This window comes from Mixophyes fleayi, chromosome 7 (genome assembly GCF_038048845.1).
Source record: "Mixophyes fleayi isolate aMixFle1 chromosome 7, aMixFle1.hap1, whole genome shotgun sequence".
Taxonomy (NCBI): Eukaryota; Metazoa; Chordata; class Amphibia; order Anura; family Limnodynastidae; genus Mixophyes; species Mixophyes fleayi.
In genome coordinates, this window is record NC_134408.1 from 131889878 (window position 1) to 131917269 (window position 27392).

General features: G+C 38.5%; 1 protein-coding gene across 1 annotated transcript in view; it reads right to left on the reverse strand.

The window, feature by feature from the left end:
- Positions 1 to 5082, reverse strand: part of PSMD14 (proteasome 26S subunit, non-ATPase 14) — a 51199-nt gene extending 46117 nt beyond the window's left edge. Inside the window, exon 1 of the mRNA XM_075180765.1 lies at positions 4967 to 5082. The gene's annotated coding sequence lies outside the window, so the exon portion shown is untranslated. The remainder of the gene's footprint in view (positions 1 to 4966) is intronic.
- Between the last annotated feature and the right edge of the window lie 22310 nt (positions 5083 to 27392).

Consider the following 27392-nt stretch of genomic DNA (forward strand, 5'->3'; position numbering starts at 1 on the left):
CCAGTTTAGAATGCCCATGGGGTCGCTGCCACTTTTGTGGAATTAAATAGGTTGTACCAACCCCATGCACTAAACTGTGTTGGGTTTGATCGGCAATGACACACTAAGAACAGAGGAGTGTTCTGGGTGGAAGATTGCTTAGCAGATGGAAAGACATTATCAGCCCTGGCTCCGAGCGCCACTACTTAGCATACAGTCAACAAGCAATTTCCTCATCTCTATCCCATTGTCTCACATCTCCCTATTTGCATCAAATTTCACTCAAGAAATCACTTATTTCCCTATTTATATCCATTTAATCTGTAAGCAGCATAACGGTTACATAGTCCTATAATGTAATAGGTTAATTATTAAGCTATAAGGACATAAACAAATGCATTATTTAAATAAAGTCCTGAAGCTCTATTTGGGGCATCCCAATAGTGATTTCTGAAAGCTTATTCATATATTATATATTGGAAAGTGAAGTCTGCAAGTACAATATATTAAAACTGTTAAAAGTCATTTTTAGGTTACTGCGTCTGTAAGACATATTACCAGCTTCTAATTTTGTTTTTTGCTTTGATTTTTAAAGTGATGTTTCCTATTACTAAACACAACATATCCACAAATTTGCACAAAAGCAGGAATCCACTGACAAGATCACCTACCACTTGAGACGGCCATAGTAGAGATGCCTGAGGATTACTTTCTCTTACCACAACTAGTTAGAAAGACACTTGCAGCAGCTGTCCTTTCAATTGCCCCAACATTAAAGGGAACGGCAAAACCAGTTTATAGTTAACGTTTTAGCATTTAACATTTCCTTTAAGCTGCCAATCAGCCAATGATTGCACACTCAACAATTTCGATCATCGAAAAATTATATTTTAGACACACCAAGTCAAAATCTGATTGCTCCCGATGGGCGTGGCTTGAAGTTTTGGCCCATAGATTCAGTCATGTAAAGGATTTTTGTTAATTTTTGCTTTTTTAAATTCTTACATTATTAGTTATAGCATTTTGTGGTCAAAAATTAAAGATACAAAGCTTACTAAAATGTTCTGGGGTTTCTGATTATCCCTAACAAAAAAAAACAAATTAAATAATAACACCAGCAGGGCAATCATATATGAAGACAGGGTCCTTTGGTAATATGCTGTTGTAGCGCGTTACTTCTCTATTAATGCAAACAATTTCTGTTCAGTTTCTTTGTAATTAGAAAAAACAAGCATTCTCTTGTGATATCAAGAACATAAAGAATGCTAGCCAACTGCAATGAAAATGTAGCTCATCCTATAGCAATCATTATTTTGAAAGCTGCCCTCTTAGGTTATGGAAGTGGAAAACAAACAACACTTTGGGAAAAGGTCGTGATCCCATTACAAGGTGTGGAACATTTATTTGTCAAAAGGATTTTATTCCTTCATTGGAATAAAAGGTGGGTAGACATTACAGCTAATTTCTACTGATGCGATGTCTAACGATTTTATCAACGACTAGGAGTCCAGAACAGCATGCGGATTTCTGTGTACACACTATACACGTTTTACCTTCAGGTCTGTGCTCTTCATCTGTCATAATCATCGGCTGAAAAGATTGAGACTGTAAACTCTATACAGATCTAACTACACTGACTGACGGTTGTATGTGCACACGCACTTCAAAATTTGCACGACAACATCCCATCATTCACAGAGATTTTTAGTCAGTTTATAAAATCAAACAATACCGTGAGCTTTGGTACGATAAAACATAATTGTGGGAACGTACACACTAATGTGAGATCGGAATTGGTAATCGTTTATCGTGTGAATGGCACAATAATTGGGTGAAAAACCTGTAGTGTGTATGTAGCTTTAGACTGTCTGTGACCATGCATTCCAGAAGGTATAACAAGCACACTAAAAACACCTGATTATGAGGTTTCAGTCCCTTCTATAACTTGCAGAATGTGTCATTGTTGCAACATATTTAGATACAAAATACAATTTTTTTTGGCCTGCGATGCATTAAATATTATGCAAAATTCCCTTACAGTACTTACAGAGCCAGTGTACCTATCACCTAAACACAACTGAATCATGTATCAAGGGCACTGATTGCAGCTAACATGGATAAAGGCACAAATCCTGTGTAAGTAAACAAACCAACAAATTTAGCATAAGATATGATATATATATATATCCATCTGGGCATTTTTATATCTTCCCCAGTTTTGTGTGTGTGTAATTATTATATATATATATATATATATATATATATATATATATATATATATATATATACACACACACACACACACTTAATTAGCATCTACATAAACTAGTTCTTTCAGATGCATCTGAATGTGAGAGGCATTGAAATTTGTGAAAATACATCTTAGAAAGTGTGGGATAAACGACTGTTAGGTCCAATATCCCATTAGTGTGTACGCTCCCGCGATCATGTTTTATCGTACCAAACTTCATCTTATCTTTTCATTTGATTTTATAACCAGACTAAAAATTCATATGGGATGATGAAACGATGTAGGGCAAATTCTGAAGTGTGTACACACTCACAACCAACAGTGTAGGCTATCTTTTCAGCAGATGGTTATCAAAGATGCAGAGCACAGATCTGAAGGCAAAGCATGCAAAATCGTATAAGTGTGTACGCATGAATCTACATGCTGATTGGGACTTTCAGTCATTGGTAAAGTCCTTAAAGATATTGCAATGGGAGAAATTTTCTGTAGTGTGTACCTATCTTTAGGGTTAACTATTTTGCAGAGTACTGCAACATTGTTGCAGCAATGTAAAAAGTATCACCAATCCTTTCTGGCTGCCTGACAAGTTCTGTTGTAGTGAATATAAAATGGAGGGGATGTGAACTCACCAAGTAATATTTTTTAAAACTGAATTGGCATGCGAGTTGCATCCTCCAGGACAACATGCTAATTTTCCAATAAGGAAGCAACAGAAAAGTTAATAAATTTGCAAATCACCAATATGGGACAGTGTTCTCCCAAGCACCTATTTCTCGGGTGCTCCACCGGGCTGTTTTTATTTGCCACCCGGCTCTTGGGAGTTCAACAGAATCCTATCATAATAAGATAACCCAATGTTTCTCCTATTATAATAGGCACTATATGAGCACTCCAGCCAGCAGTGTATGTTAGACCACTAGTCCTGGCAGGTGTGGGTAATACCCTCCAACATTTTTCTGCCCCCACCTGACTGCATCTCAATGCCACCCAGTCGGTGCTGGGTGGCATTGAGACAGATTTTGGGCCTGAAATTACACTACACTGTTCTGAAAATCTGGTTATCATTTGTGGAGGCTCAAATTTACCAGAGGAGATCACATGGGATGGACCCACTCCAAACTGGTAAGGAAAGTGAGATTTAGATTTTGAAGCTCATGAGTTCATGATATCCATGTGATAGTTCACATAGTGTGATGTGGTGAAAACACACAAACTTTACAACGGCAAAATACATTAAGAGGCAGCAAAAAAATTAATCATTTAGGTAAAAAAAACTCTTGTAATAACAGGTTTTTTGTTTGCTTTTTTTTTTACCAACCTTTGATTAATATTTTCCTTCCTTTTGAGATATTAAATTAAAAAATCAAAACAAAAACGATCAAATTGTTTATTTTGCAGTTAAAAGGTTATTAGTTTTTCAAGTGTACAATTGTCTAGCAACTAAGAGCTTATTGGTCGCACACAGCAGTCAGGGATGTATTCTACAGGGAGAGCATTCTTCCCAGCAGACGGGGTGTATTCATCATCATCATCATCATTTATTTATATAGCGCCAACATATTCCGTAGCGCTTTACAATTGGGGACAAACATAATAAACTAATAAACCAACTGGGTAAAACAGACAAAGAGGTGAGAAGGCCCTGCTCGCAAGCTTACAATCTATGGGGGAGGTTTGGTACAAAAACATACTAGTAGGTTAATTGGCTGCTATTAAAATTGACCCTAGTCTCTCTTTCTCACTCTCTGGGGCATATTCAATTAGCTTTCCGGTTCGCGGGATCGCGCCGGAACGGGCCGCGAAGTCAATCCTCGGTACCGCAATAACGTGGATTTTCGTTCGCAGCCCATAGGGTTGCGTACAAAAATCTGCGTTATTGCGGTACCGTATTACCGGCAATACTGCACAGGTTTTGCGGTAACGCGCGTTGCCGCGAACCGGAAAGCTAATTGAATATGCCCCTCTCTGTGTCTGTGTATGTTAGGGAATTTAGACTGTAAGCTTCAATGGGGCAGGGACTGATATGAGTGAGTTCTATGTACAGCGCTGTGGAATCAGTGGTGCTATATAAATAAATGTTGGTGATGATGATGATGGTTCCACAGCAGCTCCAAAGGGGGTAGACACAGCAGCCAAGAGTGTATTGGGAGAGGGGGATGTGATTGCCACAGCAGCCAAGGAGCTTGTGTGTGGGGGATACAGTCTCCACAGCAGCCAGGAGTATATGGGAAAAGGGGGTGATTAGTCTCCACAGCATCTGGGAGAGTATTGGGTGGGCTGCCTCCACAGTTGTCAGGGATGCAGTGTTGTACATAGGGCATGGACACACATGGTAATTAACTCGTAATATTACAATAAGATATGTATTTGGTGGTCTACCCTGGTACTGGGAGCTTGGTGTTAGTGATGTACTGGGGGTGTCTGGCTGGGGTTCTGCTAATGAGCAGACATGTTAGTGGGGGATGAATCGGCATTTCTCGGTGGTAACATAAACTGACACCACCAGCCCGCAGCATCGCGATTCCGAGAGCAAACCTGATCCATACGAGACCTCTCAGATAACGATAAGCAACTGACTACAGCGGCCACAGCTAATGCGCAGAACATTCGGCGTGAGTAACTACGGGAGTCCGGGGATGAGCTAGCGGCCTAGTCACTGGTCGGCATCTCCTACACCGTACAGCCATGCTATGACTAGAAAGCGTCTGCGTGTTATGTATTCCAGTGAGCGGTTACCTTTAAGTACGGTTCCCGGATGAAGCGCAGTGATTTCCGTAGAGTCTCCCTTTCTGGCAACCACCGTGAATCAGCCGGATTTCATTCAAAACGATGCACAGAAAGCACTTCCGGGTACAACGTTACGTCACATCAATTCCGCTTCAGCCAGCCAATGGGGAGACGTGTGTAGTTCCTACGCTTCATCGTACGTAGTGACGTCACAACAATAGAGCGAATAAGTGCAAAACTCCCTGTCTGCATTACAAGAGCCATTTTTGCTGAGCTTTTTTTTCGTTATGCACGATGATTCTGCGTACAGTGGTCGCCATATTATAAGCTTTACCTGTTCTTGTGCACATGGCATTCTTTATTAGCTATATACTTTTATTAGAAATCTAAAATGACCGGTACGTTTACTATGAATGTACAATGCATTTCAGTATAGAAAAACCTTCAGTGTGAGCATACTTATTATTCCTACTGGGTAACCAACATGTGTTTACTTTTGCTGAATGAATCAGCTGGACTCAAAGGCTTTTTAACATCAATGTAGTACTTTAGTACAGGGTATTGCATTTGGAAAATAAGTAGGAAAGACCGGAAACGGTGTCAGTTCAGTAAGTATGTAAATCTTTTAAATACTGTTTATTGCATACCTCTATAAAACCTTTGATGTATTCCAATGTTAACCCTGAGGCTTTTTTAGTTATATGAATATTTTTTTTTTATAGATGATGACCCAGGTTTATAGGATGCTTTATTTTTACTGTTTTACTTCTCATATAATACTACACAGGGTGATAGATTCATACACCAATATAAAGAACACAAAATGAGATCTGGGGGTAAATGTATCAAGCAGTGAGTTTCCGTCAGGTTTTAAAAGTGGAGATGTTGTCTATAGCAACCAATCAGATTCTAGCTATCGTTTTGTAGGTTATACTAAATAAATGATAAGTAGAATCTGATTGGTTGCTATAGACAAAAGCTCCACTTTTTCAAACCTGCCGGAAACTCGCAGCTTGATACATTTATCCCCTGATGTATTCTTCCGCCAGATAGAAGAACTAAATACACCACATCCATAGGACCCCAAATTTGTCTGTTTTGCTCCTAGATTTATAACATCTTCCATGTATTTTATTAGGTGTAAAGTGCTATGTAATGTTTGTTGCTCTATTTAATAAATTGTGGTTTATGGTAATACATAGATCCCAATAATATGAAATCATTTACAGGTAGACCATACCTCACAACTGTCCTGATTTGAGATTATTGTCCAGCCATCCTGCGGATCATGACTTTAGCTCGATTACAGGACAGTTGGGAGATATGTGCCACCTTTCAATGTTGCATGTACCAGCTGCATTTGCGTGCCACATTGGAGGGGTAAGAACAGCACAGCTTGCTTTGTAAGCGCTGGACATGCCCTTAGGCAATGTAAGATGCCCTGATGGGAAGTGGCCATGCCCCAGTGTAGCATGACTATGCCCCCTTCTCATGCACTTGCACAATGTCCCGATTAGGGAAAAAAACAGAAGTAGGGAGAGAAGCATACACCGTGCACTCTCTCTCTTGGCAAAACATGCTGCACCCACCATAGCGTACATATAGGACTCAGGAATAACAATTAATATTGAGAATTAAATCCACTACAAATTGAATGTACCGTAATTATAGAGCACAAATATTGCTACATCCTACTTCATTAATTTAAACTTTTCCATTTTTATTTCTAAAATTCTGCTCAGTTTAGCCTCCATGATGTCTTAATTTAAACGTAAGAGTAAGGCAACATTGGACTTTATTTATTACATATGTCACTATAGTACATTTGTATTGAGTTTCATTTTATTGGCAGAAATATGCTTTCCCATTTAAAGTGAACCAGGATGGTGGAAAAGGCATCACATAGAAAGTTTAGGTTGGGGCCTAACTTCTAAAAGCTGTGAAGACATATCAAAGCTATATCAAAGCCAGTCCTGTTGTGGGGAGAAAAAATATCCCATTCTCTCCCCCTTAAAAATCCAGGAATGCATTGTAAATGTGCCCTCTCCACTCCTCAAATCTGCTTTAAATATCTTGTCCCACATAAGGTCAGATTGCAGCCATTGTCCAACTGCATTTCCACCCAGATCTAATACTGACCACCCACTCTGCAATCCTACCACTTGGACCAGGAGCTGAGCAATATATTTTCAATTTGGCCTCATATCCAAAGACACTGGGGTCTGCTAGTTAGGTCAAAAGTTGACCGTACACATTGGCTGATAGCTGTCATCTTTCAAATGCATTTACTAACATGTACAATAATGATCTTATCAATTTCCACAGGATGATTCTCTGGCATTGTGGTAGTTTTGCGGCCATACGCATGGACAAGATCTCAGCATGTATGGACACCTTTATTCTTCTGTAGATAAGACCTCTGCCTGCAACCCCCCCCCCCCCATGTTCTTCAGATTAAACAACTTTGTTTATTCCTTTGTCTGAGACCAAAGTATGTTTTTTAATGTCAGACCTGCACCTTATCTAATTTACAAATGGAAGTGGGTCATAGCAAGGTAATCACCCAGGTCAAAGGAAATGAAAGTTAAAGTGTCCCAAAGCATACTTCCCAACATTTGGGTAGGCAGTCTAGATGGCAGGGAGTGGGCACGGCCTGACGGGGGGCATGACCGAGTCACAAATGGAGGAGGGGCCACATCCCAGAGGCGTGTCTAGCGCTTTTAAATCGCTATTCTGCCCTGTTCTCTCCTCCAAACACACTCATTGGTGCACAATACACACCTTCACCACGGCTCTGCCATGAGCAGGAAACAGGAGAAACCCCAACCCGTGGGACAACAAAGCTATCCCAATCTGGATGGCCAGACATAGCCCTCAAATCGGGACAGTTGGGAGGTATGCTAAATATAGAGAAAAAAAAGAGGAATCATTTTTGCACAATCCAGAAGTTCTGTGTAACCAAAATATGATAATTACATTTGATGATGCGAATTAACAAACATTCTCTGATTGTACAGCACTGTGGTATATGTTGGTGCAATATAAATAAAGGATGATGACGTTAATAATGTAATATTATGTCAAACTTAATATAATTGAAACCTGGGGGTAAATGTATTATGGTCCGGTTTTGTCAACTCGCGGGAGTTCGGCGAGTTGACAGCTTAAATTTAAAGCGGCACTGCCTTGTAAAGGGAAGTTTACCTTTACAATCTGGGGCTAATTAGTTTCTCCCCCACCCTTGAACCCCAGGAGCTGCTCCAAGCACCAATGTTTGCTAAGTGCTATAACCTATAACGGAAAAATCTGACAATACAGCAGGAAGAAGCTGAGGGCTGCATTCGAAGGCTCGGAGGGCCACATGTGGCCCTTCAGTCTCCTGTGGCCCATCACTGGTATATAGTACAGTTACACAAGCTATAAAATAAAAACTATTTGCAAATGATGCATCACACAACTATGGTACCACGTCATTTTAATCAAGTACTCAGTAATATTTAGTATTTTCTTAAAACAGCGACACAAGCATCCTAAAATTGCCTGCTTCCCCCCCCCCCCCCCCTTGTGATTCAGTAGCCAGAACAGTACTGTATTCTAGGCTGGCAGTAAATACAAAACCAGAGGGCTGGAAAGAAATCCCAACAAAAGGTTGATGTTTTTGATGTTGTGATGAAGTAAAAGAATAAATGTCGGACATATTAAGAGAAAATCTGTTGATTCTTTACTGATATCTGTGAGTGCGTAATGTGTTCTCTGGTAATTCAGTGCTGTTCCCTCGCACTTCTATGTTTCTGCTCCCATCTGTTTATGTTTGCTTATGTTACGATGACTATTCCTCATGCTATGTGTCCATTTCTTTTCCAGTTTTGCAGCTGTCTGTCTGTCTCTTTGCCATTTCTTTTCTTAGCGCAAATTATCTGCATCAATAATATTCAGAACATGTTGGAGACGGGTTGGTTTGCGGTTTTATTGATAAGTAGAGTTTATTTATACGTTTCCTTAAAAGAGAATAAAAATAAAAATGTACATTTTCATGTGAGACCATCAGGCGAACTACATTGTCCAGCCGCTCCCTGACTTGCAGTGCAGGTTTCTTAATGAGCAACATTCTAGACATCAACATTTTATAAGCATACTTGCCAACTATCCCGGAATGTCCGGGAGACTCCCGCATTTCGGGTGAGTCTCACGGACTCCCGGGAGAGTATGGTAATCTCCCGCATTGGGCAGAATAAGGGCCAAAATACTGCGATTCTCTGGAAATCGCGGCATTTGGCCCCGCCCCCGCTGTAAAATGACGCATTATTACGTCACGGGGCGGTTCCAAAATGATGCGATTTCGGAGCCTCGCCCCCCGCACGCCTACCTCCCCCACGGCAGCTCCCGTAATCAAAATTCAATTGTTGGCAAGTATGTTTATAAGTTAGCTCACCCTGTAGTTATATATAGATCCACCCTGGTTGGGGGGCATCTCTCCTTTGGGACCCTAATTTCTGCTCTAGACACGCTCTGATATTCCTCATGGCTCCACCTGGAGAACCAAATATCTCATGGAGCACAGCAGTGGGGCAGACTGTCAGCTTCCGTTGAGGTCCCTTTAAGGTTCAAATGTAATCATGTTAGTTCATATTTGCCCACTCTCCCAGAATGTCTGGGAGACTCCTGAATTCCGGATAGGTCTCCCGGACTCCCAGGAGAGCAGGAAATTCTCCTGCAACCTGCCCGTCAGGATCCTAAAAGATGCAATTCGCTGTGAATTGTGTTATTTTGGTCCCGTCCCCCACAACAAAATGACGATTTTGTCGCTGGGGCTGGGCCAAAATGACGCGATTTACCACACATTGCCCCTTTCTGCCTTCCCACAACACCTTCGGGATATCCAGGAGAGCAACAATAGAAAGTTGGCAACTATGTATGAGTTGAATGATATTGCTTGCTAGATTCCCTGAGACATTGGGTCATTCAAGGGGGAAAATTAACTCATATCTAGTTCCTTATGAACAAATATAAGATGTTCCAAGAATTGGATCCCCCAACATACAGGGGGTTCACTGACTTATGACAGGGAGATATAGAAAGTGTATATGTGCTCTATCTCCTTCCTTCTCCATCGCAAACAGCTGCACACTAATCTCTAAGATACTGCATAAAGTGGTTCTTATATAGGATAAAAAGCTCTATCCCTGTATATGAATCCATCAATCTGCAATCGGCTCTGAGCATTTCTGTTGCCTAGGAAACTAGAAGCCCAATCACGCAAGTAATACATTTTATATTGCCTTGTAATTCCAGATAGAGAAGCACCTAACTAATAGCTATTTACTTAAAAAAAACGGGCGACATGGACAAATTTAGGTAACTATAGAAATATCAGCTTTTAGGTTTCTGGTCCGCGGTAACGCGTGTTACCGTCAAAAGTGTGCAGTATTGACGGTAATACGGTACCGCAATAACGCAGATGGGATGCGCACGAAAATCCACGTTATTACGGTACCGTGGATTGCCTTCGTGGTTCGTTCCGGCGCGTTACCGCTGACCGGGAACCTAATTGAATACCCCCCTATATATTTTATTTTACCTTTGCATGTGTCTAGTGCAAAGCATAAAAAGGGAGTAACTTTGCACCTGGGCAAAAGCATGTTGCATTGGGGGGGGGGGGTAAATTTAAAATGTGGGGACAGATTTATAGTTGTGGTAGGACATGTCCTAGATGAACTTTAAATTTCAGTGTTAAAAGCAAAGCGATCAAGTATTTGTGTGCTACATGAAAAAACAGCCAGTATTTAACTTATGTGCAAAATAATAAACTAATTGAATCCCTTGCATTGTAACATGGTTTGTCCAGGAGAAAATGTACTCCTTTTTTTGCCTTGCTCTCCTTAATGACTCAGGCCCTAAATGTGAATGTTCCTTCATGTCCTAAAATTTTAGTAGGCTGAACTTTTAAGTGTTGTTTCACTATATTCAGCATGTGCATTTTCAGGTGGCCCCGTACCACTAAGCACATTTCACAGGGGTGTTTCCAAGGACTGTGAGGAGGGTATGCACTTAGAAATGCAAGAGCAAGACAAGTAGGTCACTTGCGCAAATGTAACGCATATATTGTTACATCATTAGGCCCCGCCTTCCCCGGCAAGGGAGGGTACAGCGGATGGAATGTCTAGTGTAATTAGGCTAGTGCCTCACCTAACATGCCGTTGGTAATGCGTACAGCCGAGTAACTGGTAGGGAGTTGTACGAGTCTCATGTGGCGACCAGAGTCTATTTAAGACTCTGGTTTCCTGGTCTTCATTAAGCCAGGACCCGGGAAGATAGTTGTGTGGTCCTGGGTCCCCGGCACAGGGGGGTGCGTGGCTCATGCCGCGAGGCACACATTTTGAATAGCCCTTGTAGGAGTAATAAAGGAACAGAAAACCCCATAATCTTAAGCCCCATGACCTCATTTACAAAAGGGGTGCAGTGGCTGCCTTACGAGACACATTGTTGACCCTATTAGGGGGTGTACAGATCCCTTACTTGATTGGAGGCACCAGAGGGGTACTCCACATTGCCTGGGGGTGTCCCCAACATATTGAAACCGAGTGTGTGATGGCTACACAAAGGTCATTATAAAAGAAGAGAGGGGAAGAACTGAAAGCCCAAATAAGGACACTGGCCAAGACACAGGTTGACACTACAGGGAGAGAGGCAGTGAGAGCCCCTGCCTACAGGTACCCCATGGGGTAGCCACTTTGAAAAGACGGTGCAGCAGCGTGGGAGTGCGACTGTAAGGCAGGAGGAGACTGTATGGCAGGGAAGTCCCTGGATGACAAGAGAGTCCCTGGATATTGGGATGGAGGATCTGAGAGGTGCCTGGGTTCAGATTAGCTGAATTAATTGCTAAACATCTGTTATGCAACCTGCGGTCTGTGCCAGTGGAACTACTGCTCCCAGCAGCAACGGCTGGTATGTAACATACTGTGAGTTTATAAATACTGTGCAGGAGTGTGATATAAGGGGAGAGCAATAACATCTGCTGAAGAAAATGTGCAGGAGGAGAAGGCGTTTAAATTGTGAATATTCTTGCAACCCTTATGCTTTTCTGTGCTGGAGAAAGAAGATTGAAATAAAGTTTGCATTTCAAGTTTTCAACTGAGATGGCAAACATTAGTGTCTACTCCACACCATGACTGTGTTAAACACCCGTGTATTCAGTGGGGTCCCCTGGTACAGTTTACCTGTACACACCAGCTAGCCACGGCCACAAAGACTGCCTTTGTATTCAGCTTAGGCCACCAGGGGTACCTTTCACACAGATAAAGAAATGCTCATCCCCATTTCTGTGGTTCGTAAATAAGCCTGTGTCTGACTATGCTACTATATAACAATGCATAAAGTCATGGAAAATTGGCAGTCCACGTATGTCAATAAGTACATACAAAGACACCAAGGGGTAGATCAACTAAAAATTGATTTCTGCAATGGTTTTAATCCACCAAACATCGCCAGTGTTTTAGGGCTCCAAACCAACAGATTTCCAGCGTGTAGGAGGTTATCTTTAATCTGGCAGCGATGTGCAAGAGTTTAAAATAACCTAAATCATATGCGGTTTAGTGGAAACCATCATGTTAAACAAAGAAAAATACTTCCTCCCCTTAAATCACAGGCTGTGCAACTTAACATCTGTCCCGGTCCTCTAGGGGGGGACTCCAACAAACCTTCAGGCCCCCGCACCTAGAGTTGCCCGGGCCAACGTTAAATAGCATTGGCTCCCTTCTGGTACCACTGGCCGGTGGGTACCAGGGATAATGTTGAAAAAGTGCCCCTCTTCTATATTAATTCTACTGTGCCTCAATCATACTAGTAATAAGTGTAGTTTGCCCTGTTCTTACCTCACATAAATGTAGTGTGCCCCACTTTTTAAATAAATCTAGTGTGCCCCATTCTCTCCATATCTAAATAATTTTGCTTGCATATTTTAGGAAATAAATATTATTTTCCCTTTTTTCTGTAGGGTAGTGGTAAAACACTTACCTTCCAACTTCTGGATCCTGATCCAACGTTATCCATTGGTTTGTAAAAGAAAAAATTCATTAGTAACGACGCAACTACTCTATACTGAGTACCGGCGCAAATGAGTTTGAGTTAAACTTTGGCTAGCCCACTTACTGAATAGGAGGACAGCCAATCAGGAGCGTTCTTTCATTATTATGACTAACTGATGATGATGATTATTCACAATGAGAGCCCGTTCCTGATTTGCTGTCCATTTATTCAGTTTGTTTTGGCTGTTTTGAGGGCGGCTTTCCGAAAGGTTTTGAAAACCACAGCTTTGTAAATCTGCCTGTCTGTATTTTGATCATTGTAAAAATCGGGATGACAATCTGTAAAGTGGTGGTTTTGAAAACTGTTGTTTTCAGACATTTTGCTGACTGTTCGGCCTTTAGTAAATGTGACGGTTCTGACTATCGTATTCCGTCGGTTTAAGCAAACCGCCCTTTAGTAAACCGCCAACAGCTTTTTTGACAGAAATAAGAAGGAATTGCCATGTGCTGGATACGAACATCTATTGAAAGCTTTATTCCAAAACAGTCATGCATGATAATAACTTTTGTTTTGTTTTTATTTTAAATTTGAGTTTTTCTGGTTAAATAATGATATCAGTAGTATACTCAGTATTATTAGGAAGCGAGTAGTCAGTCTGCAGGAGACCACGCCCATTTCCCTGGAAGCCACACCCCTTCCGGTCACCTAAAATCGGATTTGTCCATTGAAAACCAGAATAGATGGCAGATAGGGTATAAAATATCATCAATAAAAATAAAAATAGAAAATTCCAAGCCTCTGTAGTAGATAATTACTCAACATGTCTAACAGTCAAGAGATTGCAGTATACAAACATCTTGCTCTGTTGAAGGTATAAAAGCAAAATTAGCATTTTTATTTTATTTTTGTTTTAGCAGTTAATTATTTTTTGAAGAGCTGCGTTAGATCAGTGCTAGGATGAGGCTTAGTAACAAGAAAATTCCCTTGCACAGACCTTTATATAGATATGCATACAGATGGTTTTTCTCCAGATACAACATGTCTTTGCACAGCTTTACAAAAATAAAATAGTGTGGCATATGAAGGTATTTTTTTCTCTGTGTATTCTTTCCTCCAAACGCTTTTATCAAGCGCTCCCCCCCCCCCCCCTGCATAAAATGAGAGCGGTATCTATTCAATACATTTTTTTTTTTTTTAAACAATGTGGATATTAATGTTTTTGTGCAGCCTTTTTTTCTTTATCGTTATGTGGGTGGCCTTATCCAATTAATCGCTTTTTCTGTAGTCACATGTTCTCTTCTAACTACAGATGCTATTGACTGTTTATGCCTAATTGTAAGTAATGTTGATTTTAATTAGACATATGCTGCCAAAGAGATACCTGTGTCAGAAAGATCTATCTTCTAAGTATCATTATCTGTTAATTAAGCAAGTCCAACATCTGGATTGTTCACAATATGAATTAATGTGTCTAAGAAGAATCGCTTTGTTCCTATTGTGTCCGAAAATTGATAAGCCATCGTGAACACGTGTCTTGTGAGCTTTTATAATACATTAGTCAGCCAGTTAATTGCTCTCAATTAAATGAGTTTGTTTTATTTATCTGCATTATTTATTAAATTGATTTATTAAAGTAGCTAAATGTATATAATTAATAGATTGGGGGAAAATGCCAGCTTGTTGCAGTTGTCCAGAAGACCCTGTGGCCACAGTGGTAAAGTTTTATCAGAATAATCTTGCAGAAGATGCAGTTTTTTTCTGTGCACAAATAAGTGGTTATTATTTGTTGACCATGGTTATATTTTTGTCTAAGCAGTTGTTTTCACAATTTTTCATATGCCCAAAAAGAAGAAACAATGTACTACAGCATATCATAATAATAATAATAATAATAATAATAATAATAATAATAATAATCATCATCATCATCATCATTAAAACCCTCCTGAGGATGGAAGGTGGCGTGTCTTGATTTTTGTTGGGAATTGCTTAATTATAGTAACAAAAGTCAAAGGGGTATATTTACTAAACTGCGTGTTTGAAGAAGTGGAGATGTTGCCTGAAGCAACCAATCAGATTCTAGCTGTCATTTATTTAGTGCATTCTACAAAATGATAGCTAGAATCTGATTGGTTGCTATATACAACATCTCCACTTCTTCAAACCCGCAGTTTAGTAAATCTAGCCCAAAGAGTAAGGTGGTACTAACTGGAATTTAAATCACATCTATATATTTATCCATTTACATAACATTTTGTATGTGAACCTTGCTTGACCTTTTAAATGTTCATTCTTATTTAGATGTCTAGAAATGGCCATCTCGTCTTTTCCCTGTTATTAAGCATCGGGTGTGGATGGGCCGCCCATGGAGCTGGATAAAAAAATGTACAATTTCTTTATCCTCACGCTTCTGGACAGTTATAAAGAATTCTTATAGGCGAAGTCTTTGCCGTCATCAATGTCAGAAGTATTGATAGTTGTTATTCCAAAGTTGGGTAAGGACCCGATGCTACCCATGTCCTACCAACCCATCTCTCTTCTGACAACAGAAATCCTGGCTAAGGTATTGGCTATGCACCTAAATATGGTCATCACCCAGCTGATCCACCCAGACCAGACCGGCTTCATGCCGGGGAACTCCACCTCTATAAACCTATAAATTTTTCCACTTTCAGAGGCCATGGGAATGAAGTCATGGTTGTGTCCTTGGATGCAGCCAAGGCCTTTGACTCCTCGGAGTGGGAGTTTCTGTGGGAAGTCAGGAGGATGTTTGGGATAGGCACCAAGTTCTTAACCTGGATATGGCTGCTATACTCCACCTTGGCTGCTAGGATTAGTGTAAGCGGTCATGTTGTCCCCCTCCCCTTTGACCTGAGCAAAAGTACGAGACAGGGCTGTCCCCTCTCCCCAGCCATTGCTATTGAACCCTTCCTATGTCCAATTCGGACGCACCCTGGAATACATGGCCTGAAAGCTGGAGACAGGGTTGACGAGAGTACGCTTTATGCTGATAACGCGCTCCTGTTCCTGAGAGGTACAGATGCCTTCGTTGTCTCACTTTTGAAGCTTGTGGGTGAGTTTGCCGAGTTCTCTGGCCTGAAGAGAAACTGGTCCAAGTCAAGTATATTTCCCATTGGTAGGTGACTCCCTCTGGCCCCTTCCTCCTTTCACCCGTTGCAGTGGACACTCCAGGTCACATACCTGGGGAAATGGGTCACAAACTCAGTTGCTGATTATATACAGCTTAACATTGACTGAGTGATCAGTTATCTTTGGGACAAGGTTTCAACGTGGAAGAAACTGCCTCTTTCCATGTCGGGGGGGGGTTCATTTAATAAAAATGGTCCTTCAACCTAAATTCCAATACACAATACACCATGCCCCTATATATCTCCCAGGGTGGCTTTTTTCTAAAATTAATGAATATATGTCCTCTCTGGTATGGGGAGAGCAGCGGGCGAGAATGACATCTCAGCGTCGCTCCTGAGCGTTAGGTGGCCTAGTCCTCCCCAACCTGAGGGCATATTATATTGCCATACAATTGGCACACCTGCGGGAATGGGTTGGTGTGTTTATTTACCTAGTAGAGTGGGTAAATTGTTCTGCGTTTTCTTGTGTGTGTTGTATGAAATCTTTCATTAAAAATATTTGATTTAAAAAATTGTCTAGATACAAAACCACTGTATATTGCAGTCAGTGATGGAAGTGGAAATATAGAAGTGGCAAGATGGAAATTGAAGTTAATGGAATTTGATCGTTTTACAATGAAGACATTAGCAGAAGTAGTGATATGGACATACCACCCTATACAGGCCCACTTCAACTACTGACTTCAGTACTTTACAAGCATGACTGTGTAAGCTGACTAGTACACTAGGTGCTGCTGGCCCGCTCAAAATGCAGCAGCTCATTACATCTTGCTGTCTTCTACAATGAGACTCATCTTCCAATAAAAATTAGCTTCTCGTAGTTTCTTCAAGTTAGCTCTGCATCTGATGTCCAGTCACCTGGGACTACCATCTTCATCCTTATCCACCAATCTGATCTGTCACACCGACCCTCCAAACTACCAATCCCCATGCCAGTCCTGATCCTGAGGCTTGGCCCTGCCCGATCGACCTGCCCTAGAACAGTACCCTGGAGGATCACTCAGTCAGATTTGCCAGCATTTATGAGGCCTACAACCCAATGACTATTGACCAGATCCTGTCTCCTGCCTCTGCCAACCACACCTTCCATGACCTCCTGCACATACGTTGTATCCTCCTCGCTCTGGTCTGCCTCTCCATCTTTGTCCACTTCCACTTTCTACCCTTCTGGTTCTTCTTCATCCTTCACCCTTTGCAATATCATGGTCTGCCTCATCCATCTCTCTCTGTCCTTCTGGTTTCTGTACACATTGTTGCATAACACAGTCTATTATTGTATTCCATCTAGTTTTATCTCATTTTGCAGTATGTCAGTTGTTATTCATCTGTATTACCATGTACTTCTACCCGCAATACACGGACAGCTTTCCGTATCTCTCCAAACTGTGCCATCTTCTTCTCCCTCATATAATACCTTATCTCCCTTATCCCCTTTCTTCCCCTTCCTCCCTGCCCAATACCAATAGCCTTACCCCCGTCAACCTACTATTATCATCCCTTCAACCCATCCTCCTGCAACTTCGACAGTTGAGACTCTATCTTCTCTACTACACCACCTGGACCACTGACCATAAAATCCCCTTTGTTCCTTTTGTTTCTGACTACCCCCCCTTCTAGAATGTAAGCTCTCATGAGCAGGGCCCTCTACCCTGTGCCTCTTGTCTGTTCTCTTTCATCCTGGTTTGTCCCTGTTATGTTTTATGCTGATTTTTTTTCTGTATGCTATGCGATATATTCTGTTATTGCATCCATTAATTTATTATTCTGCTCAGCTGTACTCTCGTTCCTGTTATTATGTATACTGCCTTCAGGTATGTCATGTCTGTATGAATATGTCAGACACTACGGAACCCGTGGTGCCATATAAATAAAGGAGGTTGATGATGACTTACACTTTATAAGTGTCTCAATTCTGAAATCAGAATCTGCGGTGTCGCCACAGCGCCGCTGTGGCTACTAAACTTGGCTGGTTACACTCTGTATATACACATCTGGGGGTAAATGTATGAAAGTCCGTTTTTTTCAACTCGCCGGAAATCGGCGAGTTTACAGCTAAAATTTAAAGCGGCGCTGGCTTGTAAAGGCAAACTTGTGGTCTCCCAAGCTGGCCACTTGTGATTGGCTGGAAGTGAATGCAAGGCCCAGGCACTCCGGGGTGAGTGATTAATTAATGTTTTCAATGGAGACTTATTTGGTGTACAAGTCTACAAAAGAATATTTTATTATTTATTTTAAAAATAGAGTTTAACAAGTGTTGGGTGAGATATTTATTCAAGTGCACCCTTTGCCACTGAGACTTTGAATTTTCAGAAAAAAACATTAATTTGTTTACACCTCCTGACACGGTAAAGATAATCTATTCAAAAAGGCCCAAAAATGTTTTTTATTGAAATTGCAGAAAAGTGAACTAAAAACAAATGAGTGTTTATTTTTTATAAATATATTGGGCAGGGGTATTAGAGACAATGGGACACACCAAGGGTCCCAATCGTGTTAATTACCGAGGCCCCACAGCACTGTGCTGACACTAATTTCAACCGTAGGTCTTCTCCCTGAACAAAAAATTGCCACGATAAATGGTCCAAATTAAAGATGCAATACAGTTTTTGTTATTTTTTAAATTTTAAGTTAACTATTCCTTTTGCTAAATGTATATGCGTGGTAGATTTATATGACTGCCAGTGCAAAAAGGCATCTCTCAACTGGAAATATATGCTTTCTGCCTGATCTCTTAAATGAAGTTGTACAGTCATCAAGCTCCTTAGAGGTCACGTGATTGCAGAGGAAAGCTGTGGCTTTCTTCCTTCTGATCACTGCATCATGTGCCAACTGACTGTGGTTGCCATGATAATTGCAGGACGCTTCGCAAACAAAATCATTAATAGCATCTTGAATTAAAACTCCAAGAAACATTAACACTCAATATGTCTTCTTACAGGTAGCCAGAATGATTTTATGTAAAAAAAAATATATAATTTTAGTTTTAGAGGACATTACACCTTTAGTCAACATTGCTCAAAAGTAAGAAGATAACAGCAATATTATCTAGATAAAGTTGATGTATGTTTTATATACACATAATACGCAAGTACTAATAATATATGTGTAAACTCTCATAAATAATATCTGTATTCTGATGTCATTGCTTATAATCAGTAGGTGTGCATTACGATAACTTTAACCATCCCATCAAAAGGAAATTATTACAGATATTAGAAGTCACCTCTGAGTTCTGTGTTGACATTTATGACTTATTAACTTCTAATATCCTTGTAATATACAGTAGGGAATATTGTAACTGGTCCCATTTATAAAAAAAAATAGCGCATAGATTATACTGTGAGTTTTGGATATTGGCTCTGTTAAGTTGGTAACGTTGCATAACGTTGTGAGACACACACACACTCACACACGTCAACAAAGCCACATTGTACCTCTGAATCTGAGGTTTGTATAAGGTAGCCCCCCCAGGGGGTAATTAATCCCTGGCTGTTGGACAAAGGCAATGCCTCCCATTGAAATCGAAGGTTAGAGCTCAGGTAGTTCCAATGAATTTTCAGTTTGTAAGATTTTTTTTTTTTTTTGCAGAATGTTATACTATTAATTGCCAATTTGCATATGTGTGCAGCTGCTGTTTTGGCTTCTGTTTGAATCCGATAAGCTTGCTGGAGGTATCACAGAGCACTTGGCAGCTTTCCTATTTGAAAAGCAAGCCTTCCCTAACTACAGAACAGCTGATACACCCTGATGGCGTGAATTACAATTACACTACTTTTCACACTAAATCTGGGTGATAGCTACTTGGAAAGAAGTTTCATCATCTCTTACCACAAACTGGAAAAAGAATTACATGGTCATGCTGTGCTTTTAAAGGCAGGTTGATTCACTTTTTGTCTACTTAACACCTAATTCTATAATGTCCATAGGCATCCACAGATCAAAATTCTATGTAATGAGATCTCTGTTTGGATTGAATGTCTTGTTTTAATCTACCTCCAAATTACGTTTATTAACACGGAGAGAAGTAAGTGTTAAATTTGTCAGACACGTATTAAATAATTTGTGAGTATTTTCAGTTTTCATTAAAAGAGTCGCAGGGTTTCCTTTTTTTTTAATTAGTAATCAAAAACATTTGCTAATGCAAGATATATCCGAACATGAGGCAGCAAAAGAAGTCTTATTACTGGAGTTAAGTAATGTGCTAGAATGCTGTGTACAATAAAAGGATTCAAACATATTGCTTCTGAGAGAGGCTGGAACTGCCTGCTGTAATAACACTCATTAGTCAAATAATACAAATATGATGAACATCAACATCACTATCAAACGGACAGGCACATCTATCTATCTATCTATCTATCTATCTATCTATCTATCTATCTATCTATCTATCTATATCATATCTATCTATCTATCTATCTATATCATATCTATCTATCTATCTATCTATCTATCTATCTATCTATCTCTCTATCTATCTATATCATATCTATCTATCTATCTATCTATCTATCTATCTATCTATCTATATCATATCTATCTATCTATCTATATCATATCTATCTATATCATATCTATCTATCTATCTATCTATACCATATCTATCTATCTATCTATCTATCTATCTATCTATCTATCTATCTATATCATATCTATCTATCTATCTATCTATACCATATCTATCTATATCATATCTATCTATCTATCTATCTATCTATCTATCTATCTATCTATCTATCTATCTATCTATCTCATATCTATATCTATCTATCTATCTATCTATCTATACCATATCTATCTATATCATATCTATCTATCTATCTATCTATCTATACCATATCTATCTATCTATATCTATCTATCTATCTCATATCTATCAATCTGTCTCATAAATATTTACCTATCAATCGCCTATCTATCTATCTAACTATCTATCTATCTATCTATCTCATATATATTTATATATCATTCTCATATCTATCTATCTATCTATCTATCTATCTATAGATCTATCTCATATCTATCAATCTGTCGCATAAATATTTATCTATCGATCTCCTATCTATCTTTCTATCTATCTATCTATCTATCTATCTATCTATCTATCTCATATATATTTATCTATCAATCTCATATCTATCTATATCATATCTATCTATCTATCTATCTATCTATCTATCTATATCATATCTATCTATCTATCTATCTATCTATCTATCTATCTATCTATATCATATCTATCTATCTATATCATATCTATCTGTCTATCTATCTATCTATCTATCTATCTATCTATATCATATCTATCTATCTATCTATCTATCTATCTATCTATCTATCTATCTATCTATCTCATATCTATCTATCAATCTGTCTCATAAATATTTACCTATTAATCACCTATCTATCTATCTATCTATCTATCTATCTATCTATCTATCTATCTATCTCATATATATTTATCTATCATTCTCATATCTATCTATCTATCTATCTATCTATCTATATATCTATCTATCTATCTATCTATCTATCTATCTATCTATCGATCTATCTCATATCTATCAATCTGTCTCATAAATATTTATCTATCGATCTCCTATCTATCTATCTATCTATCTCATATATATTTATCTATCAATCTCATATCTATCTATCTATCTATCTATCTATCTATCTATCTATCTATCTATCTATCTCATATATATTTATCTATCTATCAATCTCATATCTACATATATCTATCAATCTATCTATCTATCTATTTCATATATATTTATCTATCGATCTCATATCTACATTTCTCTATCTATCTATATCATATATATCTATCTATTATCTACCTATCTATGTATCTTTCAATCTATCTCATATATATTTATCTATCCATCTCATATCTATAATTATCTATCTATCTATATCATATCTATCTATCTAATCTATCCACACACAAATATAAATACACACAAGGAAAGCAGTGTTTGCCGTTTTGTGCCGGTCCGTTTCCTAGTGACGTCAGTATTCATCATATTTGTATTATTTGGCTAATGAGTGTTATTACAGCAGGCAGTTCCAGCCTTTTTTCAGAAGCAATATGCTTGCATCATATTATTGAACACATGGATCCTAGCACATTACTTAACTATGAGATTATTTCAAGTATATAAAATATAAGGATATTAATATACCCCCCACTGTTCCTGCAAAAGAAATATACATGAGCAATGGGGGGTACATGATTTCCGATATATATTCACAAATCTTTTTTAACTGGCTTAATCAGAAAAGAAAAAGGTGTTTTAATGATAGAAAAAGTAGTTTATAATTAGGGTTCACAGCATTCAAATTTTTTGGAGAACTGAGTGCTTATTATTGTTGTTGTTTTTTTTTAATGTACAAAACATATATGGGTCTTATATCAACCATGGCACTGTCTGGAGTTTGTATACTCTCCCCATGTTCATGGTTGTTGCTGGGGCGCTCTGCATTGCCCACAGAATCCTAAAACATACTGGAAGGTTAATTAGCTTTTGATCAAATTGATACTAGTTGTGTTGATGTAGTTAAGAATTTAGAATGTTAGCTCCACCGGGGCAAGGACTGATGTACATGATCAAACATTCTCTGTAAAGCTCTGTGTAATATGTCAGCGTTATATAAGCAAAGAATAATAGATAAATATACCATAAAAAATGAAAAACTCCATATCATTTGGAGTTTATGTTGTTGTTTTTTAAACAGGAAAGCAGGGAGGGTGTTAGCAGGGCCTAGGGTTCAGGACGCCCTAAGCTCATAGCGCCCCCTTGTCTTTTACACCAGGCTAAAGGTGAAAACATACTCACTCTTCATTTGAATTCTGGCTTCCTTCACCTCCCTCCACTCCCCCACCAAATGTGTGTGTTTGAAACTCAGCCCCATTTGGCTTGTTATACTGGTCACGACAATCTTTGTCAATTATTTTGTTTTAATTAAAATCAGGACTGTAAATCGGAAAGTAGGCTTAATCTAGCGCTACTGAGGATGAAGGCGTAAAAGTGGACGGGGGTTGTCGCTGCCTGCCACCATCCTGGCCTTTTCCAGTCGCTTATAATCATGCTCCCGCCCGAGGATGACTCATTGTGCTCAGCCTCTACCATGGGAGTACATCAAGATTAAAACCTTAACAGAGTTTTCTTTCATGTTTTCTTTTTACTTTACAGATCAATTATTCTCTTATGTTTTAAAAGGAATTTCAATTTATATCTCTCCATGTCACAATTTTGCACCCCCAAATAGCCGCACGCCCTAGGCTGTAGCCCAGTCAGCTTGTTTGATTATCAGGCCTTGGGTGTCAGGGGTCAGGGGTCCTAGGGTAGAGATTTGCAAAGGCTAGGATCCTTGGGGAGAGGAGGACAATGGGCAAGCTCCCAATGGAGGGAAGTATCAGGAGGAAAGGTCTAAAGTGTGAATATGTATATACTTAAGAACAAAATAAAAATTAATTTATATACTGCCCCCTCTCCAATGCAATCAACCCCTTTTACACATCAGTTACTTGATGCGCTTCTTGGTTAAAAGAGAAGCTTATCCGCTTAGCGTTACATTATTTCCACCAATTGCAGTGGTATCTGAGCAGATGGGGAACCTAAGCCTGTTTGGGGAAGCTCTTGGAATCCCCTTAGAGACCTGATTCCACTGTAGTTAACTGTGTAAGTGCGGAGCAGCAATGGTGGGAATGGGCCCTTGCTAAACTGCCGGTGGAGTGTAGTAGGTTCCTGAATGCTGACCTGCAATTCAATTTCAATACAGAGAACTTTCATGGGAACTTTTTACCCCAAGGACTATACACAGGACACGCGGTCACCCCCTAAGGTTAGAGGAGAGTAAATTTCACAACCAGCAAAGGAAGGTGTTCTTTACAGTAAGGGCAGTCAAGATATAGAATTCACTGCCAGGGAAGGTTGTGATGGCAGATTCAATAGATATGTTAAAGGGTAGACAAATTTTTAGCGGAAAAGTGTATCCAGGGATACAACCGTTAATTAAAATGAAGGATAGTAGTGGATATAGGGTAAAAATAGGACTGCAATATTGGGTCTGGAGGGATTTTCACAATTGAAACAGATTGGCGGTTGCTTACTCTGGATCAATTTCAAATATAAGTGAGGGATCGCAGGAGATCCAAAATAGGTTGAACTTGATGGACTGGTGTCTTTTTTCAACCTCATCAACTATGTTACTATGTTAATTGAAAACACAAGGGAAACCCTCAGTTTGTTTGGGTGTGTTTGGGTATATTTATCTATTTTCTATCTATCTACCTATCTACATATCTATCTATCTATCTATCTATCTATCTATCTATCTATCTATCTATCTATCTATATCTCATACATATTTATCTATCTATCTATCTATCTATCTATCTATCTATCTATCTATCTATCTATCTATCTATATCTCATACATATTTATCTATCTATCTATCTATCTATCTATCTATCTATCTATCTATCTATCTATCTATCTATCTATTTATATCTCATACATATTTATCTATTTTCTATCTATCTATCTATCTATCTATCTATCTATCTATCTATCTATCTATCTATCTCTCATACATATTTTTCTATCTATCTATCTATCTATCTATCTATCTATCTATCTATCTATCCTCTATCTATATCTCATACATATTTATCTATTTTCTATCCATCTATCTATCTATCTATCTATCTATCTATCTATCTATCTATCTATATCTCATACATATTTATCTATTTTCTATCTATCTATCTATCTATCTATCTATCTATCTATCCTCTATCTATATCTCATACATATTTATCTATTTTCTATCTATCTATCTATCTATCTATCTATCTATCTATCTATCTATCTATCTATATCTATCTATCTATTTATATCTCATACATATTTATCTATTACTTATCTATTTACATCTTAAATTTGATAAAATTGGTTGATAAAAAGTATTTTTCAAGTGAAAATTTTCAACCTAAAGATGGGAATTGAATGTATCTGTTAATTCTATTATTAACTATGTATAAATACCATATATATGTAATGTAATAGGTACTATACCAAATATTTGTGTACTATTATTACATTACTCTTTTTATAATTGTTAGGTTTATGATAAGCTATTATCCTTGCATTTTGATTTTATACGGTGTACTTGCATGGAGCATATGTGACCCCTTCGAATACGGGTATACACTCAGAATTTGAAAATATAGTATTTTTATTTTTAAACACATTTAATTACTTTAGTTAAGTTTATGTTCATGTTAACATAGTCTAAGTAAACAATTAGCCTGCCACTAATTAAACACATTAAGGATAATTGCTTATTTATACACAATTCTCTGCATATTGAATGTAGTTGCACAGCCCTTTTCATATAGTACAAGAACGGAAAGGCTGTTGTAATGAATTTTAGCTCTATTTCTTTTTTTCTTTTAATGCTGTGTTCTGGTCCAAAGGCCATTTAAATATTTTATATGTTATTACGTTACAACAACAAAAAAAAGCCACTCTTGCCAAAGGACTTTCAAGTCCTGCATTAAAACTATTGTTTTATTTTTATTTTTTTTAAAATGATGTAAATGTAATATCTTACACTGACCTAATTTAGGGTTTGAGGAATAGATTTCCTTTTTGTCCTCTTTGCACTGCAGTCGCCTTGTTTATTAGATGTCCTACCTCCCACACAATACGCACTGACTAGCCAGTGAATGATCCCCTGCAGTGTTGCATTTGATAGAAAGAAAATCCTCACAGCTTTATTGGATCCCAGGGGGCTCGAGGAACAGAACAAGATATTGAGAAAAATAATCATGCTTTAACAAGGTAATGATGGGAGGTTAAGACTTTAAGGCTCAGTGATGTGTTGTAAATTATCGCAGCGTCCTCTTGGTTACTCGAAGGTTAATAATCCACTTTCGTCAATGATTGGAATAATAGAACTGTTCAGATAATATATATTTACTGTGCATTTTACTCTACAATATCATTATAATTAAAATTAAACTAAAAGTGTTACATGGATGCCACATAGTCATTTTACTGTGCTATTCACTAAAGATTTACAAATGTGTCTCAAATTAGTACCTTAATGGTGTTAACTAAAGGTGTCCAAAACATTTATTAGCAGCTTCCTGCATTGTCATTTTTTTAAATCGGCAAAAATGTGTGTCTAATTATTATTGTGTATAATTATATACTTTCTACAATGATCCTGTTTTATTAAAGTTTGATTTAGACACTATCCAGATTTTTATGAATTGTTTTATAAATATTATAATTTACATTTCTTTTTTTAAAAAGTCTTTATTTTCTTTAGTAGAAATGCGACATAAAAAAATGATAGTACAAACATGTATAAACATGTAGACACATCTGATTCACTAGTGTACATTAGAATTTAGTTGTAAAGGAATACACAATTAAAAAACAATATAAACCTCCACTTAAGAGAGGAAAATGAGATAATGGAAAAGGGGCGAGGAAAAAGGGTAAGAAAGAGGAAGGACTCCTCCTGGCCATTTATCAAACCAAAGGGCCAGTGCTCCCATTGTTGGAATTAGAGAGTTAAATAACCTGAATTGAGAGGATTATTTAAAGAGCAAGTATTATGGAGAGAATAAAGGGCTGGATATATAAGGAAAAGTAGACTTCAATGTCCATTATACCATGTAACATAACCAGGAACCCCAAATCAAAATAAATGTATGGAATCCCTTTTTCAGTTTGGTCGTAATTTGCTCCATGCTTGCCCCAAGAAATTTCTTGGTTTGAATGGCTACCATGGAGGGAGAGTTAAGCTAGGTACACACTACAGAAATTTCCACCAACTTTTCATGCCGAGCGATTTTACATGTGACCGATCGCTCGGTCCATGGACTGCATACACACTAGCCTTGTTTAGGACGATAAAGGGAAGAGCGGACGTCCCTTTAGCGACTTTTTAAAGCCATGTTGTCGTGAGCAATGATTGTAATTTCGTACTCGCTGTTGTGGATCGGAAGTTTATACACACTACACAACGTAAACGAGATTGGAACGAAAATATTAAACGGTACGACCAACCAAATGAGGCGACAATCGTCCATTTGGGCAGACTTTCGACCATCGTGTCACTACACACACTGACCCGACTTTTGAACGAGCGGTCGTATGTCGGCTGATTGAGCCGATTATTGGACGAAAACCGTGTAGTGTGTACCTAGCTTTACTCTCGCTAATTTGCATCTGGC